This window comes from Ambystoma mexicanum, chromosome 7p (assembly GCF_040938575.1).
Source record: "Ambystoma mexicanum isolate Mex_15411 chromosome 7p, UKY_AmexF1_1, whole genome shotgun sequence".
Classification (NCBI taxonomy): domain Eukaryota; kingdom Metazoa; phylum Chordata; class Amphibia; order Caudata; family Ambystomatidae; genus Ambystoma; species Ambystoma mexicanum.
Window position 1 is genome coordinate 265,022,872 of NC_090939.1, and position 18,380 is coordinate 265,041,251.

Consider the following 18,380-nt stretch of genomic DNA (forward strand, 5'->3'; position numbering starts at 1 on the left):
CACAAGAACCTACATCCAGGTTGCATTCATGGACATACTCCCAGGTCGCCTAACAATGACCCATGCCTGAAATCCATGTTAAACACTGCACCGGCACCCTGTACTGCCAAGTGCACAAACATCTTCCCCCACACAGACACACATCACCCTGCCACAGCGTACTGCATGTGTGCCCGCCGTGCTGACACTGACACCAGAACACAGCAATGCTGACCCCCCATATCCACCCACACATGATCACCCTCGCACGCAATGGCAATGACATGTGTTCCCCAAGTCCCAGCCAGCCCGATCCCAGATCTCAAATGCACATACTGGCCCTGCAACTGGGTCAGCCATCAAGCCCATGCTTGCCCCATCTATACCACCCATTCAAGCAGCTCAACCTGCTCTGGTCAATACTGCTGCACCCATCCAGTCAGCTCAACCTGCCCGTGGCCACCACTGTTGCACCCATCCAGGCAGCTCAACCTGCTGTGGTCACCACTGCTGCACCCATCCAGGTAGCGGAACCTGCTGTGCACCACTGCTGCACCCATCCAGTCAGCTCAACCTGCCCGTGGTCACCACTGTTGCACCCATCCAGGCAGCTCAATCTGCTGTTGTCACCACTGCTGCACGCATCCAGGCAGCACTACCTGCAGTGCCGCTATTGCCTACAAGACAAGCAGCAGGAGGAAGGACACTACCCCCATCACAGCAGCCATATGCACATGGACAGGATTCCAGTGCAGAGAAAGTAGCCGACAATGCTGGAGACACCTTTGAGGAGACCAGCGACCACACGAGCTACGAGCATGCTGAATTCAGCCCAATTAACCTTACGAGCCCAGAACGCCCACCCTTCCCCATTTTCAGGGAAATGGACGGCTGTCTGCGCCGTATTGAGAAACGGCAGGATGGCTTAACTGCCCTAGTGCAACAGCACCTCGAGGAGGCCCATTGATGAGGAAAACTGTGTAGGCCGCTGGCCGTCGCAGTGCACGTGCCCTTGGACGTGCTACAACTGCCATCGTACTGTTGACCAGGAGGGTCCGCGAGGGGAATCCATTGCAGAGACCATGGCAATATCCCTTCAGGCATCCCTGGATAGACGGGCGAGTGAGCAAACACACACACCATCCATGAGCTCCACAACCTCAAGTTCAGTCCATAGCAGCCCAAGGCGTAGGTCGATGCACCTGTCAGCCACACCACACAGTGGCAAACCTGGTGACAAGCAGGCACATAAATAGGGCAATGACAAACGTGCCCTGGATGGTCTGTGGCAGGGACTACATGGACAATGTGACACAAGTTGGGGAGGAGCTGTGGGGAGGCACAGTTTGGGGAGGGGCAGTAGGGAGGGACAGTTGGGAAAGGGGAGTAGGGAGGGATAGTTGGGGAGGGGGAGGGATAGTTGGGGAGGAGGAGTGGTGAGGGATAGTTGGGGAGGGGGTGTTCCATCTGTTTTTGCATTTTATTCATGACACTACACTTTGTGTTGCATAGAAATCATGACTGACATTCATTTTTAGTGTGAGTGAGTGTTTAATTGCCTGTACAGTGCAGATTGCGTTTGCTGGCCTAGGCCATGTGCTTGTGTGATGTGCTCAGAAATGGTGGTTAATCAGTGCATCGCGTGCATCACAGTCATCCATGGCATACCTGCAATGTGGCAATGGCAGTTCGTCCTCACTGTCATTCTCATCCTCCTCCTCTGCTGGGTGCATGTCCATGTCCGGGGGAAGTGGTATGTTGTGCATGATACACATGTTGTGCAACATGGCACAGCCCAGGACTATTTTACCCACCTTCATGGGGCTGTACATGAGTCCACCCCCTGATCTGCTCAGGCAGCTGAACCTTGCCTTTAACAACCCAAATGATGGCTTGATTGTGGACTGTGTCCTGATGTGAGCACGGTTGTAGCCCTGCTTGGGCTGGTTCAGTGGTTGCCTGACGGGGTCATCAACTATGGCATCAAGGTACCCCTTGCATCACATGCATGGGAGGGACAGAAATGGGGTGGAATTGTGGTGCCAGTATCATCTTAGTAAAGTCTGTATGTTGGTCGTAGTCACATGGGATTGGCACAAGACGTAGCAAATGTCACAGATGACCCTAGTATCCTGCGCATTGTCAATGGTAATTGCAGTTTCTAATTTGTACAGATGGTTAGACGTTGATTCTGTGATCTGACAGCTTTCTGTCTGCATACATACATGTGAATGGAATTAAATGGTGCAAATGGTAATTTTGCAGGTCCGGATCAAAGTATGCCGGTGGGCTTACCAGGAGCCTTGTTTCCGGGCCGGCAAACTACAATTCTGCCTGTCACAGCCGGTGCACCCAACAGCTTTGACCTTGCCAGACGCAGCAGACCTGGTAGGCAGACTTGTCACCATAGTACCAGCAACGCTGTTGGCAGTGACAGTGATTCCAATTCCACATTCGCATGGAATATGATGTGACTCCACGGGAATGCTGACTTACATTTACCGGCGCATGCCTTGACGGACCACTGGGACTTGTACTGTCCCGATGGCACTGGGAAGCCATGTGTCAGACACAGTATTACGTGTTTGGCGTCACACCACCAATATCACTGGCGGGTTACTGCCAACCGCGTGATGAGGCCCTTGTTTGTGTACCCCATGGTGTCACTCATTCATTGCTGGCAAATCTAATAGCAACTTTCAGACATGGTGAGTGTGATGCTTGCATTGAAATAGAATTCTAGTATTTAGAACTGCTGAAATGTTTCTTTGGCCAGCAGCAGTCACAGGAACTATCGTTTGTTAACATGCACACATTTCACTTGCATTTATTTAGGGAATGGCTACATGCATGCAGTCATACTTGCATTTTTCATTTCATGATATGTAGCATGGGAGTGGTTGATGATCATCTATGATTCATGCAAAATGTTTACTGTGGATGTATACACAGAAAGGTACGAATCATGGTTTTCGTTTAATTGAGAAGGAGATGGCAGGATAATGATTGGCATGCAGGTAATAGCTTTGGTCCCTATGCGAGGTGGATGGGTGGTTTGCTATCGCTTTTCCATTGCCAATTAGCATCCACATTGCCCTATACCCCTATGCCTACTCCACCTTCGACTTTGCCCATTGCCTGTGCCAATTCGGTTCCGTTTGCATGTTGTACAATGTTCATCTCACCAATCTATTCATATGTGCTTCTATTTTGTCTGCAGTCATGTCACATGCATATAGGTATGTGCAATTGTAAGAGGCAGGTGAACTGACTACATGCTGTGGGGTAAGCTGGTGGTGGGGATGTGGGTTGCATTGGTATGATTTGTCTGTGCTGCAGGCGGTGCAGGCTGTTCTCAGTGTGCTTCTGCAGGGGTATGTGCCATTGGTGTGATGCATGTACCTGTAGTGCATTTGATGTGCTTGTCCAGCTTTGCAGTTATAATGCTTGAGTGTGCTCCGTCTGGCCATTTCACACATGCGAGTCATGCCCTTCAACTCATGCATGCAATGTGTGTGTATGACATTGCATTACACACATGCACTGGTGACAGTTATCCCCCCAATTCCACAGTGCACATGCATTGGTAATTACACTCACCCAACAGCCAGGTCCGTTCTGGTGTGTTATGCCCCCCCCCAATTCCACAGCGCACACGATTTGGTAATTACACTCACCCAACAGTCAGGTCCGCTCTGGTGTGTTATCCCACCTCCTCCAATTCCACAGTGCACATGCATTGGTAATGACACTCCCCCAACAGTCAGGTCCACTCTGGTGTGTTATTCCCCTCCCCAATTCCACATTGCACATGCATTGGTAATTACACTCACCCAACAGCCAGGTCTACTCTCTGCTGTGACGTGCCATGTATCCTGGCAGCGTGGAGTTCCGCAGCACCATAGAATTATGTGTCGATCCACGCAATCTTGCAGAGCAATGGCTGATGAGGTGGTGTACATCACACACCATCTGCACATTGAGGGAGTGGTACAGTTTCCTATTCCTGTAGACTGCCTCAATGGCATGTCTGGCCACCAACTCCACATGTGTGCAGTCCAATGCACCAATCACGTTGGGTATGCCGTCCAGGGCATAGAACACAACTTTGGTGGCATTAACCTGGTCAAGTGTTCTGGGTAGGGCTATGTGATCAGACATGTGCCACAGGAGGTAATCCAGGACCTGAAAAAGGACCCTCGAAAAACAGGGTTGGGTTAGCCTGTGCAGCTCACCCACAGTGTGTTGGTAGGTGCTGGTTGCCAGGAAATGTAGCACAGACACTACCTTCAGCAAGGGGGGGGGGGTGGCAGTTGGATGTGGATGAGGCTGACAAGGTCGTTGTGGATCAGGTCAACTATGGAGGTGATGGTGTCCCTGTCTACCTGGTAGAGGGTGTGGACCTTTTTGTTATTATGCATTGCCATGATGATCCTCCTTCTCCTTCTGCACTTTCGGCGCCTCCTCTGTCTCTCTCAGTTGGATCCCTGCATGTAGGTCCTACAGCTCCATTACTTCCACTGCAGCTGCCTGCATGTTTGTGTTGGCAGGGGTGTGGTAGTGGTACATTTGTGCATTCACAGTGCTCATAATATGCAGCTGGGCTGATTTTGGCCACCTGTAGCCTGTTCCTGCACACCTGACGCTGTTTAACGCCTGGTCTGTGATGCCAGTGTTTCTTTGAAGTCGATACTCGGAATGTGCCCATACTACCGCTGTGCCAGTGTTTCAGGCATGGCCTATGGGTCATTGTGCAGATTTCGTTCACAGTGCTGACAGATACGGTAGCAACATCGCGATTCGGTGTATGCCGGTCCGGAATATAGTGCCGGTACAGCGTGACCGGCACCACTATTTCCGGACCGGCATACTTGTAAAGAGGCCCATAGTCTATAGTCGAGTGCCAGAGAGAATTGTGCCACAAGAATTTGGGGGCAATATTGGGCTGCAGGACTCGATTCAGTGGGACCAAGTACCATGCAAGTAGTTCTTGGCAAATCAAGCTACCATAATGGAGCTTTTTAGTTGAGACACCCAATCGGCCTTGTTTTTGATCCCAGGACCGATTGAGGCATTCAGAGTTGAAATCTCCTACAACTACAATATATGTGTCTCCCTCTGGAGTTTCCCCAAGCATGGAATAGGAGAAATCTGACAAGAAGCCCTCCAGAGTTGCACACTCGGGATTGAAATACACATTACATAAGAGACACTTTGAGTACTTATCCAGTCCCAATGGCTTCCAGGACAGTCCCGTAATCAGCATGTCCTTTCTTGTTGAATTAATTAATGTTCCCTCAATTCCTTGGTTGTGTTTAATGGCTGTCAGCAGCCCGCCATATGGGCAGCCTCTTTCTCCCCATTCAGGCTTAAGAGCAAAAACCTCATATCCATCCATAATAGGAATGTCACACATAAGCATTTCCTGAAGGCAAACAACAGGGAATGCTCTCAGTTTCTCTTTGTTTCTAGATATATTGACAAAACCCCTAGAATTCCAAGACACAATAGAGGTTAATGGTAATCATGCCTGGGGGTCTGACCAGGCTCATTCCTCATGTAGTGAATTCACAATCCTCACCCAATCATATGATACTTCTATTTACTTAAATGATAAAACATTTAACTAATTTATTTTCTGGCTAAGCTTTCGGAACATAGGTAATCAAGTTCAGATTTTCATTCCTCAGTCAGATGTGTCAGAGTGAATTTGCCATGGAGAGACTTAGAGGAAGAGTCCCTGGCCAGGAAGCACCTGTGTAGTCTGCCACAATCTGCAGTTCACTTTCTGGGGAGGGACTATGAAGCAGGAATAGTATGCATTGTGGTTAGGAGAGTTTTGGAAAGTTTTTGCTTTGTTCATCCAACGTGGCTGTCGTAAAAAGAGACCCCTCGCCTAATTTTAGGAAATAGAGATAGTGCTGAACTGTTTATCTTCCTCGCTTCATTAGATAAGTGTTTGGCAATTTTGCCAGATTGGGTTCTTTGCATATGCTGTGGATTATTTTCCATTTTTGTGGTAAAATACCTCACCCCTTGTTGCATTCTGTTGCCTTAGGATTGTACGGTGTTTGGATATGGGCCAAGAACATTTATATTATTTTTACTCCAAAGATATTTTGTAATGCTGTTCATGAAGCTGAAAGCGCTGTGCTGTCTGCTGCATCCTTCAATGGACAGACCAGACGTTTAGGAATTTGGGTGTGGGGGTTATAGATAAATGATTTATTTTGTTCAGGTTACAGATTCAAGCTTTTTGTTAAATATTGGTATTTCCCGTTTACAAAGATATAATCCTTACATTATTGGAGCACCCAAACTTTGATCATTGGCTTGCCCATTTATAAAGATTGTTTGACAGAGATGGCATATTGGACTGGTGGGGATGGGCCTTTTATCACCTTGGCCCCAAACAGGCCCACCACTTAAGAAGCGAGTATACGGTTTTACATAAAGCAAGTTTATTGTACAAAGCTCCAGGGAGCGGTTAGAGGTGTGGCAGGACCAAACTAATCCATGTCTCACAATTACAACATCAGTTGGCATCTTATTTACTATTTGAAATGATTTAAAATGCTCCCAGATACATTATTACAACCCACTCCACAAATATGATTGGACAAAACCTCTTCAAAGAAATCCCATCTTTTCCCCAATTTTTCCATTTTCATTCACCAGTCTTATCTTGATTATCATCTTCAAATCATATTCAAAACACACCTCTTCTTGAGATTCGTCCGTAGTAGGCCATGCCTTCAATGTTAAACATGGTTTAACACATGGTTAAACATTGATATTGAAAACATAATTAATTGGTATAATTGACTGGGCTAAGGCCTTTAACTTTAAGTGTGATTGCACATGGCCCACTTAAATATTTTAACAAACAGAGGAAGGTCTGCATAAACAGGATTTTCTTTTAACTACTGTTCGCAATCTTAATTCCCAGACTCATGGTGCCTCTAAAAGACCTTCTAATTTATGCAGCCACATACAGCATCTGATGACCCAGAAAAACACTTAACGGCCAGATACCCTGGACTCAGGCCTCATGTTTATTACCAACAAACATCTTGTCAATAATAAAAGATCACGATGACCAATATGGGAATAATATACATATGAATTCCAGCAGTAACTCTTTAGTGTTGGATACTCTTAATTCTCTCTTAGGTTTGGGTTATCAAGACAAGAATAAAACGTTACCTCCTTTAAAAACCTTCCCTAAAGATGTACTCATTAAGCAGAGTAAATTACATTAAATAGAAAATGAGGCATTAAACAAAAAAAGAAACTAGAACATTGGGGACTTCAAGTCCCACAATGTCCGAAGTACTGGGACAAGAAAAAGGGACTCAGAGGTCCAAAACTGCAAAGCGCAGTCCAGTGGTTCTAATGACCCACACCTGAGCGGGACTTTTGAATATTTAAGGCTCCTCAGGTGCAGGCCTTTAGAACCAGAAGGTGGAGAAGCAGAAGAAGCAGCAGGCCGCTGTTGCCGCATCAGGAGTGGAAAACTGAAGACGCCGGAGCTGCTACTGTATCTGAAGTGGGTGCCGGTCTTGAGAGGGTCTTTGTGTTTGCAGATCAAAAGTGCAGAGGTCGCGCAGTGGGAAGCATTGTTCAGAAAGGCTTTCCTTCTGGAGAGAAAGGGAGAGACTCTCCTGATTGCGCATCTTGCTCCGGTGGCTGTCGAGCACTGGAGCATTTTAGGAGTGAGAAGATCTCCATTTCCCGGAGCGAGTCACATGAAAATGACTGAAGCCGCCGGTCAAACAGAAATCAGCAGAAGAAGCAGAGTTTGATGTAGCAGCGGATCGAGCGGACACGTATTAGGATTCCAGTGAGTTTACCTTTGCTAGGTAATTCCAAAATGCTCCGTAGCTGACCGTGTGCTATTTTTCCTTATTTTGAATACCATACTAGTGAAAGAGAATGATATTTGCGTTATAACAACGTTGACAAAGGACAAGAAAGAAAAGGTTACTATTACTATTATCCAAGCCAAGAATATTATCAAAGCAGAGAAAAGGCAATATTGAACCAAAATAGAAACACACCAAGCCAAAGTCAAGAGAGGGCAATATTGAAAAAAGCAACTCATAACCACCATTGCCAAAGTAAAGAGAGAGTAATACTGAAACACGTTAACCATAACCACCATTGCCAAGAGAGGGCAATAGTTGAGGAAGACATCAACAAGCATTGCCTGAGACAAGGAGGGGCCAGTGTAATACAGAATCATTGTCAGCAGTTGTTTGATGTAAACATTGGAAAACAGGGCTGGCAGGAGAGGAGAGAAGCCCTCCTGGTAGAGATGATCAAGGAGAAGAGGATCACCTGTGGCAAATACAGCAGTGGAACAAACAGAACCAATGTGTCTCATGTTTTCACAGAAGAAGTTGTGAATTTTGATGTTGTTGAAAGTCAAAGACTTTTCAAATGTTTTGAAGTATACCTCACCACAGAGTACTTGTAGTAGTGTTAGGAGCTTTTGTCCTGGCAGGTGAGTATACCACGATATGGACCTTTTAGTGGTAGTCCTGGCAGGTCAGTGGACCATGAAGAACTGCATTATGTTTGGAAGTTGTGAAGAAAAACAAGTGGCAAGACCACTAAAGTGTTGAACTTTGCATTATGGTGGAATCATCCTGACAAAATGTTGTTCTTCATACAGACAGAATTGTGAAAAAATATTTGTTCTCTTAAAAAGAAAAATCGTGTTGAACTTTTTATTGTGGTGAAATCATCCTGACAAAATATTGTTGTGGATACAGAAGAATTGTGACAGTGTATTTGTTCTCTTAAGAAGAAGAAACCAGGTTGAACTTTGGTCTATACTTGAAGAGAGTTTTCATCTGATATAACTTTTCTTAAAAGATCAAGTGAAAGACTTTTGGGGCAAGACAAACTGTATGATCAAAACTTGGTTACAAAAAGGAACGTTCTTATTTGAACGTTTAAAATTCCTGCTTTGAATCTTGGGAAGGGGATCCAACTCAGGTTACAAGGATACACCGTTATTAGTTTTCAGTTGAATATAACTGTTATTTTTGTTACATTTGAATTGCCATTGATTACATTTATGTGTTTGATGTATATAGAAGTGTGAGGGACACATTCCTTTTATTAGAGTGTTTTCCTTTAGTTATTTTGATAGGCAGGCACCTCCTCTTTAGGCGAGGCATAGTGAGGCATTTGTCACACCTCTTTAAGTTAATAAAATGGCTACTTGTGAAAAACCTTTGCCAAGTTGACCACCTCACATTTCTGATCCCTCACATCATTCTCTAAAAAACAACCCTTTGTCTCTGGATACAATCTTTTCAGTTTTAGTAAATAGCATAATATCAACATCAACCTGCCATTTTCCTGAGATACTCAGACTTACTGCTGGCTGTGAGGGGTCAGAAATGTAAGGCAGATAAGTTTGTAAAGAGTTTTTAACTTTATCCATTTCATTAAATAAAAAGGTTAGATAAACGCCTCACTATCCCTACCCTGATGAGGTGGATGATGAGGATTTCCCTGCCTAAAATAAATTAAAGGAAACACTCGAACAAAAGGATATCTGTCCCTCACACTTGTACAACTAATAAAGCAATAAGGAAATATATGGCAATTCAATTCAACAATGATATATAACATCTGATTGGATTCAGGATATGATCATTGTCTCTTCTCATAACCTGTGTGATTTTCCTTTTCCCCAGATCAGAACAAGGGTTTTCTCCACAGTTCAAAATAAACAAGGAAATCCAGGTTGATACGACATTCCAATATAGTTTATTTTTTTTTTAAACCTTTTTTTAAGTTGGCAATTTAATGAGTACAGCAGAGAGATTATAACATCTCACAGATAGTAGCTATACATAACATTAGCAATGGCATCTTATACAGTTTAAACAGATGTATTATTCGACAAATTTGGTCCATAAAGAGTCAGCTATAGGTTACAGCAATAGTATATTCAATTGCCTATTTCCTCTCGGGTGAGGTAAGAGCGGAAGTCAACCCAGATGTCCTGAGGTCTGACTGCAGCAGGTGGGGTTGGAGCATATTGCTCCTCATTCTCCTGTGCCCAAGTCAATGCTGTCAGCCATTTCTTCTCTGTAGGGGGGGTCCTATTTTCTTTTTGCTATCATGCATCCCATATTAACAAATGCTCTATGACTTTTACTCGGCATATTAGTCCATAACCCAAACAGTGTACAGAGTGGATGCTTCTCCAGTGGGGTGCTCACCTCGTTAGACATGACGCCAAGAATACTATTCCAGAAATGCTACAGTTGCGGACACCCCCAAAGCATGTGTAGGTGATCTGCTGATACACTGTGGCATCTGGGACAGTATTGCTCTGTTGATGGGGGCATTTAGGAAAGTCTAACAGGTGTATAATATAGTCTGTGTAGTATTTTAAACTGCATGAATTTAAACCTGAAGTTAAAAGAGACCCTCCTAGTATGAGCACACATGTGTGACCATTGTACATCAGAAAGTTCCACTTCCATTTCTTCGGACCAACAGGCCCGTGCGCGCAGGGAAGGGGTGGTCATATTTTCCAGTATCATTCTGTATAGGGTGGATAGTATGTGCATACAGTCACTTAAGTTTGCTATGTACGCCAGTATAGGTGTTTCGGCAGGTTCACTGGGGTAAGCGGGCCATCTGGATGCCACTGCTGAACGGATTCTAAAGCATTGAAACCTTTCTCCCCCTTTACCCTCGTGTCCAGGCCTCCAGCTCTCTGGTGTGATGAATTTCCTGCTCAGGAAACCATCTACCAGTGCCCTATATCCCAACCCCTCCCACCTTGCTTGGATTGCCTTGTCCCACAGTGGTTTAAGCTCCGGGAAATTCCAGAGTGATAGCCACCGGTAGAACGGGTGTTCGGCCCCTATAAGGGCAAAGATTGAGTGCCATGCTCGCAGCATAGAGGCGACTAGGTCCATTGGGGAATCGTCTCTGTACCGCCGGTCGAGCACTAAGGTTGGTGCATCCAGTGGCAAACTATTCCAGCTTGATGTAAGGAGGGGGTAGCTCCATAATATACCAATATGAGGTAATTGCGCTTGGGAGGTCAACTAGTACAGTTCCAGATGAGGTGCTGAGAACCCACCCTTCTCATATGGGAGTGTCAGTTCAACCCATTTCTTCCGAACCGCACCAGAAAGCCACAAAAATTGAGCGAAGAGAGAGTGCAGTTTGGGCCAGATTGGGACATTAGAGAAAATGTATAGTAAGTTGGGTAAAAGTTTAACTGCAGTGGAAAGCGGGAGAGATTGCCATATTTGTATTTTGTGTTCAATTACAGCAGTGACAACATCGTAGTTGTCCTTTAGTAATGTGGCACATGTCCTTGATATCATCACCCTCAGATATTTGATATGGTCAGGTGCCCACAGCAAAGGGAAAGGCCCCTGATATTCCTGGGTGTTATCTGTGAGCGGAAATATTTCAGATTTGGAGAGGTTTATAGTAAAGCTGGAAAATTCCCCGATGTGTTCAATATCCTGTAAAATGGGGTCAATATGTATGTGATGGTCTCAGACATATAGCAACACGTCATCTGCATACAGAGATATTATCTCAGGTGGTCCCGTTAGGTGGATTCCACCTTGTCTATGGCGTTCTCTGACAAAGTCTGCCATGGGCTCAATGGCCAGGGCAAACAAAATGAGGGAGAGGGGGCAGGCCTCTGCCCAGCTGAAATTGTTCAGACAAATAGCAATTAACAAGCACTCTAGCTACTGGTTGCGTACATAGTCATTCATGTTCGGACCTATCCCATCTTTTCCACAAGAATTCCCAGGAAACCATATCGAAGGCTTTCTGCGTATCAATAGTTACCGCCACTGCCCGTGCTTGGGGGTCCATCCTAGCCATGACATTGAATAGTCTTCTAATATTTAGCGATGTGGATCTTCCGGGGACGAACACGGCTTGGTGGGGATGGACCAAGTGCGGCATCAGAGGCAGTAGGCGGTTTGCTAATACTTTGGCAAATATTTTGGTATTGCAGTTCATAAGTGATAGGGGCCTGTATGAGCTGCATCGATTACCGGGCTTGTCTTGTTTGTCTTGTTTGAGGAGTACCGCAACTCTCTCAAGGACTCTTCCCACGCGTCAAGGAGAATAGGATCTATCACTGCCGCATATTCCTGATAAAACTCTGCGGTTGGGCCGCTTGAACCAGGAGCTTTCCCCTTGGGCAAATTGGAAATAACGCTTGTGATTTCTTCTAGCATGCTGGGGTTATTGAGCGCCACCCTGGATTGGGGTTTGAAGCATGACAACGGGATGTCCTCCAATAGTGCATGTGTGGCCTGGTTGCCTCTGGACAGCCCTGCGGTATATAGCTTGTTGTACAAATCTCATGCTTTCTATTGTTTATGTATTTTAGATTGTTTTGTTAATTAGTATTGATTTATGTGATGCTTTATGTTATAACAGGTGTGTAATTGAGGTTTTAATAATTTGATATCGATAAGATAAATTACATTATTTTCAATATAATTTTATAGGATTACTGTGTCAATTGTTTCAGGACAGACAGTGAAAGACAAAAGGGACCTATCACCAATTATGAGAGAGTTGTTTCTAATCAGAATTATCTATCTCTTTTCTTAAATATAGATTTGGGTCTACCCCACACCGAAGAGATAGATTTACCTCGTAGAGGGGTCAATTTATGGAGGTTTTTGTTCTTTTACCTGTATTAGGTACGTACGGTATCTCATTGATGCCGCATTCCCCGTGATGTCATCAAGCTTTTCGTGAACGGCTGCAAAGCCCTTTGCCATGGCCTTCATCATGCTGGTTAGATATGGGGTGGATGGCAGGGCTGGGTTAGGTAAGGGAGGTTCCCCTTGGGTCTGGTCGGATTGCCAATGTTCAATTCTAGGTGTAGATCTCGTATACTTGTCCATGGCTCTGGATTTCTTCCCACCTCCGGCACCTTTGGTCATGGCTAGTGTTCAGGACTTTTACCCCCGGCTGGCTCGTTGGTATTGGGGGGGGCACTAGTTGGAGAATGGGCTGCTGTTCCTCCATCTCTGGCCACCTGTAGCGGATGGTAGCAGGTGTAGCAGGATCAACGGGACTGCCTCGTGGAAGCCGAGGTGTATCTCCACGTGTTCTGCAGTGCACTAGCAGGGTGTTGCCAATTGCCCCTCCACTTGACAGTTGATGTTGAAGAGCTGCAGCCTGCTTCTGGGGAGGGCAGGACCGCCTATATCTTGCCACTGACACGAGGTTCACAAGGTGTAATGTGCAGCTTGTTTGTTTGTTTGTTTGTTTGTTTATTTATTTATATTGCGCACCAGACCCTTAGGTTACCGGGCGCAGCAACAAGTATATGCAAAGCTTACAATGTTACAATGTTATATAAATGAATTTACAATATTACACCATATTACACAAATTACTAGAATGTACAGATAAAGAATTGCCGTATTTACATGAATGTACAGTTAGCAATATACAGAATTAGCAGTAATAAACATAAGGGTTAATGTCGCGTCAGGGTACATTGGATAGGACTACATATTAGGTAGGACTACACTTGTGAGTGTTCGGGTGTTAAGTCGTTGTTGGCGATGATGTGTTTGATAAGGTTCCTTCTGAAGTGAGGGAAGGGTTGGTCAGCTCTTAGGTTAGGTGGCAGGGCGTTCCACAGATTAGCAGCTTTCACAGGAAAGCTGACACCACCAATTTTGGCAAGTCTGAATCTAGGTACTGCCAAGCAATTGGAGTTGGCGAGTCTCATGGGTCTATTAGAAGTTTTTCTTTTTATTTTGTCCATCAAGTAGCTAGGAGCAGCATTATTTAAGGCCTTGTGGGTTAATGAGATCATTTTTAGCTGGATTTTATTCTCAGTAGAAAGCCATTTATGTTGCCGCCTAGTCGAGGAGATATGCTCCCTCTTTTTTATTCCTAATGCAGCTCTAAGAGCATTATTTTGTAGAGTTTGAAGTCTTAGGGTGGTGGCTTTATTGGCGCTACTGTATAGGGCATTACAGTAGTCAAGTCGGGAAAGAATTAAGGCTCTAGCCAAGATTAGGCAGCTGGTATTGGACAGGAAGGGCTTGCCTGCTCTGATCAATTTACAGGTGTAAGCAGTGGTGGAGGCTAGGGAGTTTACCTGTTTAGTGAAGGACAGGGTAGAGTCGAGATAAAAACCAAGTGTTTTTACTTCCCTCGAGACTTTGATGACATTTCCGTCTATGCTGAAGGCTGAGTAATCCGGGCCCAATTTGTTAATATTGGCTTGTGTGCCCAGAATGATCAACTCTGTCTTATCATCATTCAGGCAAAGACCGTGAGTAGCCATCCATGCCTGAATGATGATAAGGCAGCGTTGGAGGGTTTCTACCCAGTGGCAAGTGCTCCCCACCCGACCCACACGGTCCAGGGAGCAGTGGGCGCAGCGGCGGAATCAAACTCAGGGGCCTGTAATGTTGAGGTTACAGTGCCCTCCAGGTACCGTCACATGTGTAGGTGTACGTATTATATCTACTTCAAAACTGCAGCAGGATTGGAGCACAGAGGGTGCCCTGTATGCTCATGCCCACTGCTCTAGTGGGTATCCAAAGTATTAGGCCCGCATTGGGAGGGGCCAGTTAAGACCCTAAGGCCATCACAGAGACCCAGAAGCGCTGGGCTGGAGAAGTTCACTCAGCTCCAGGAGTTGATGCAAGAGTAGAGATTTGCCCCCAGCAGCGTAGGTGCAGCCTAGGCACATACAACGAAGGCGCAGTCTGTGCAGGGTGAGTACGAGATTCCTAGGGGTGCAATTCAAATTGTCCCAGCGTGAGGTGATCTCTGACCACCAGTGGTATGCGCAGGCAGCAAAGCGCCTACGCGTGAAGGCAGGCGGTATTGCCGGATGGTGTGGCCCTGCTGTTTGCAAATGGGTGGCCAAGTCAGGCCTCACAGTTATAGGGGTCTCCCTCTTGTTGGTAGAGGCATATGTAGGGACTGCTGGCCAAGTCTGGAGGCCACACGACTTGCCCAGGGAGGGGGAATGTGCTTCCTACCTTGATCACTCGGCACGTTGCATATTCACACCCTCTCCCCGGTAAATGGGCTGTGAAGAGTTTAGGTCACACACACCGGGATGTTCAGTCCTCCCTCCAGGAGGTGGCACGGAACAGTGTCGGAGTGCCTGTCCCTCAGATTGTAGGCCTTTGTGCACCGTGGATCTGGCTCCACGGCAGTGCAGTTTAGCCAGGGAGGGGGGCTGGCACCCCCGGTCACTATCCGCCAGCAGTTCCCACGGTGCAGTCACTGCCTGGCCCGTTCTTCCGGGCCAAAATGCTCCACTCGTCCCTCACGCAGGGATCTCGAGCCAGGGTCCAGCCCGGGGGCGGCGTGCAGCACCATTTGCCCCTGATCCGGGGCACACAGCACAAGGGGGAGGCGGATCAGATCGATGCTGTAGTTATCCGGCCCTCGGGTGGATGGATCGCAGCGGTATTGCAGCCACCTATACTCTCAGCGCAACGCCGACTCTGCTGGAAGTCAAAGCAGGCAGCGTATCACTGCCGTACAGTGTAGAGAACGTCTCTGCCTTACGATGGTCGTAGCTCGAGTTGTCGGGCTGTTAGGAGTTTGAGCTTCGGGATAGATGTGCCTCACTATCCTACCTGTCAGTCTGTGAGGTCTTAACCAGCGTGTCACCGAATTTCATCGCCTTTTTTCACAAATATTCACGCCGTTAGGCGGAGCTCTCAGGCTAAGCAGCCATTGCTCTTAGCTGCTGAACAGCGCCCCCTTCCAATATAGTTTCTAAGGATTAGTACTCAATCATATAAAATTCTGTTGCTTCAGTAAAGTCTTGAAAGTAATAGTAAGTTTCAACTCCTCCTAGAATAAGAACTGTCTCACATTTCTCTTCTCCAATTAAATAACACTTTTCGTGGCCAGGATAATTTGTAAAAACTTTTGGTTTCAGCACAACTTTTAATTTCAGAAAGAAATAGTCTATTCAAGCTCCTCCTGGAGTAAGAACAGGTTTCATATTTGTATTCGATTAGATGAGTAACAACATATGTCTTTATCAGAATGGTTTACCACAACTTTGGTTAAAAAAAGAATTGCAACTTATCCTCGACAAGCTTTCACAATCCTCCTTCGCATGTAACAAATTAAAAAGAGTTGCTTCTGCTAGAACCACAGTACATCACTTGCATTAACTACTACCTAGTTTATTCCTTTGCCATGCCCTTTTAGAGAACCACCTCTTGCAATATGGGTATACTTGCCTGCCGGTCTACATCTTCACCAAAAAGAACAGAAAAGTGCTTCAGTGGTAACTTCTAACTTGAAATAGCAACTTCATTAGACTTCTTTAGCATCAAAATGTAATCAATTTGCGGGGAAACAAGGTACCATAATAGTGTTCTTTATGATCCTTTGGCAACTGTGGCTCCTCTCCCTCTGGGTAACCTTCTCCAGAAGGGCAGCCTGTTTGCCACCTTTTTTCCCCTCTGCACCAACAACCAAATAATAACCAATAAATAGTCTCACCGTTCTTCTATCTTTGCTTTTGCAATGTAGGGTTCTAGCACCCGATGATCTGTGTCTAATAGCACATAAGCAGGACGTCTTACAACAATTAAGCCTCTTATTATTCCCCTCTTGCCTTGAGCACTGTTTGTTATATTGGTATTATGGGCTGTTACTCTTGGCTTTGGTATTGCTTGCAAGCTTTCGGTCCTTCTACAGCTTCCTCACAGGGTTTTTGGGCAATCCACAATCCCATGCACTTATTTAGACAGCCACTTTGTTTCAACGTGTATAACTTTTGTTGGTTTCGTATAGTTTGGTATTCAAAATTACAATTAATGCTGTTTTCACTGATATGCGAGTGAAGCGGCCTGCTGTGAACACATGGACAGCGTTGGAGCCCGCCGGAGTCACTTTCAAGCTGTGAACTCACCAGGTAAATCGCTCGATTACACTCCACTCTGTGTTCATAAGTCTTTGCTACTTGTGGCTCCTTGCGGTCGGGTGGACAGCCTCCTCTGGACCTCCTCCACTCACGCCACTGAGGAATGGACCTTCTTCTGTTCTGGAGAGGGCCAGGTGCAACCCAGTCACCTGGAATCTCCAAAGATGGCACACTTTATTTGGTGCTGCTACTTCCCGCTTTGCGAACTATGCCCAAAAAATCTTTTTCAGGCAAGCATCTCTTCCTTATGCTTCCCGCTGTGCCACCTCTACAACAGGGAGAGTTCAGGGCCAAAACTCTCTCAAGACCACCCACTGCTTCAGGCATTTCAGTGGTCCCGGTGACTTCCCTCTCAGCTGCAACCACAGCCCATGCTGCTTCCTCCTCTTCCACTGCTCTACTTCTTCTCTCTCCTAACCCTTGATGCCTGCACCTGAGGGGGCTTTTTAAGCCTCTCAGTCCCGTTCGGGTGTAGGCCATCTACACTACTTCTCAGACTGCTCCCACAGTAGTGTTCCTCTGCATCCCTCTTCCCAGTACTCTAGGAATTATGGGACTTTAAGTCCCTGGCAACAAAGTTTGTGTTTTACTGATTTGCCTTCTGTTTTCTATAACATTCATTGAAGGAATATCATACAAATCGGTTAACAGTTTGGTTTGAAAAGATGAATACGTTTTCTCGGCTTTTGTCAATTATTATTCAAAGGCTTATTTCCATTTTCCCCTTTTGAGTTACGGAAGCATTTAGCTCTATGGGCTTGAGACTGGGTTGGGTTTTATTTGCTTTTAAACCAAAGGAGTTTGGGCTGATATTATTCACATTTGAGTGTTCAACAGGTGGAAAAGTTAGATTATTGTGACAAAAAGAGATTATGGCCCTCATTATGACCCTGGCGGTAAGTGAAAAACAATGCCGGTAAAGAATTACCGGCATCGTTTACTGCTCCGGCCGATTCTGACCCGATAAAGCGCTATTAGCAGCACTGTAATTAATGGCGCCGCTAAAAGCGCCAAGGGCGCGGGCACGCGACCTCCCATGCCGTAAATACTGGCATGGCGCAAAGTGGGGAACATTACAAGTCGTGCGGACATGCAATTAACGCCCTTGTGAAGGCTGTAAAGTACCTTACCGCCATGGTGCAAATACCGCCATCGCGGACCAACCGTAAACGGCCATGTGCAGTGTTCCCAACTGCCACAGGTGCACACAATCAGCACAGGTGGAGGCAATACAGACTGGGAAAACACAAAAGGAGCACACCCCACCCCTTCCCACACCCAGACACACTCCACAATGATTCCAATACTACTAGCAATGCTGGGGCTGGAGGACCTTATTGCAGTGGAAGTGCTACAACAACAACAACAACAACAGGCAGCACAGAGGAGACGCAGGAGTAGAAGGAGGGCAAGGCAGGGCCAGCATGCCCCACCAGCACAGCCAGTG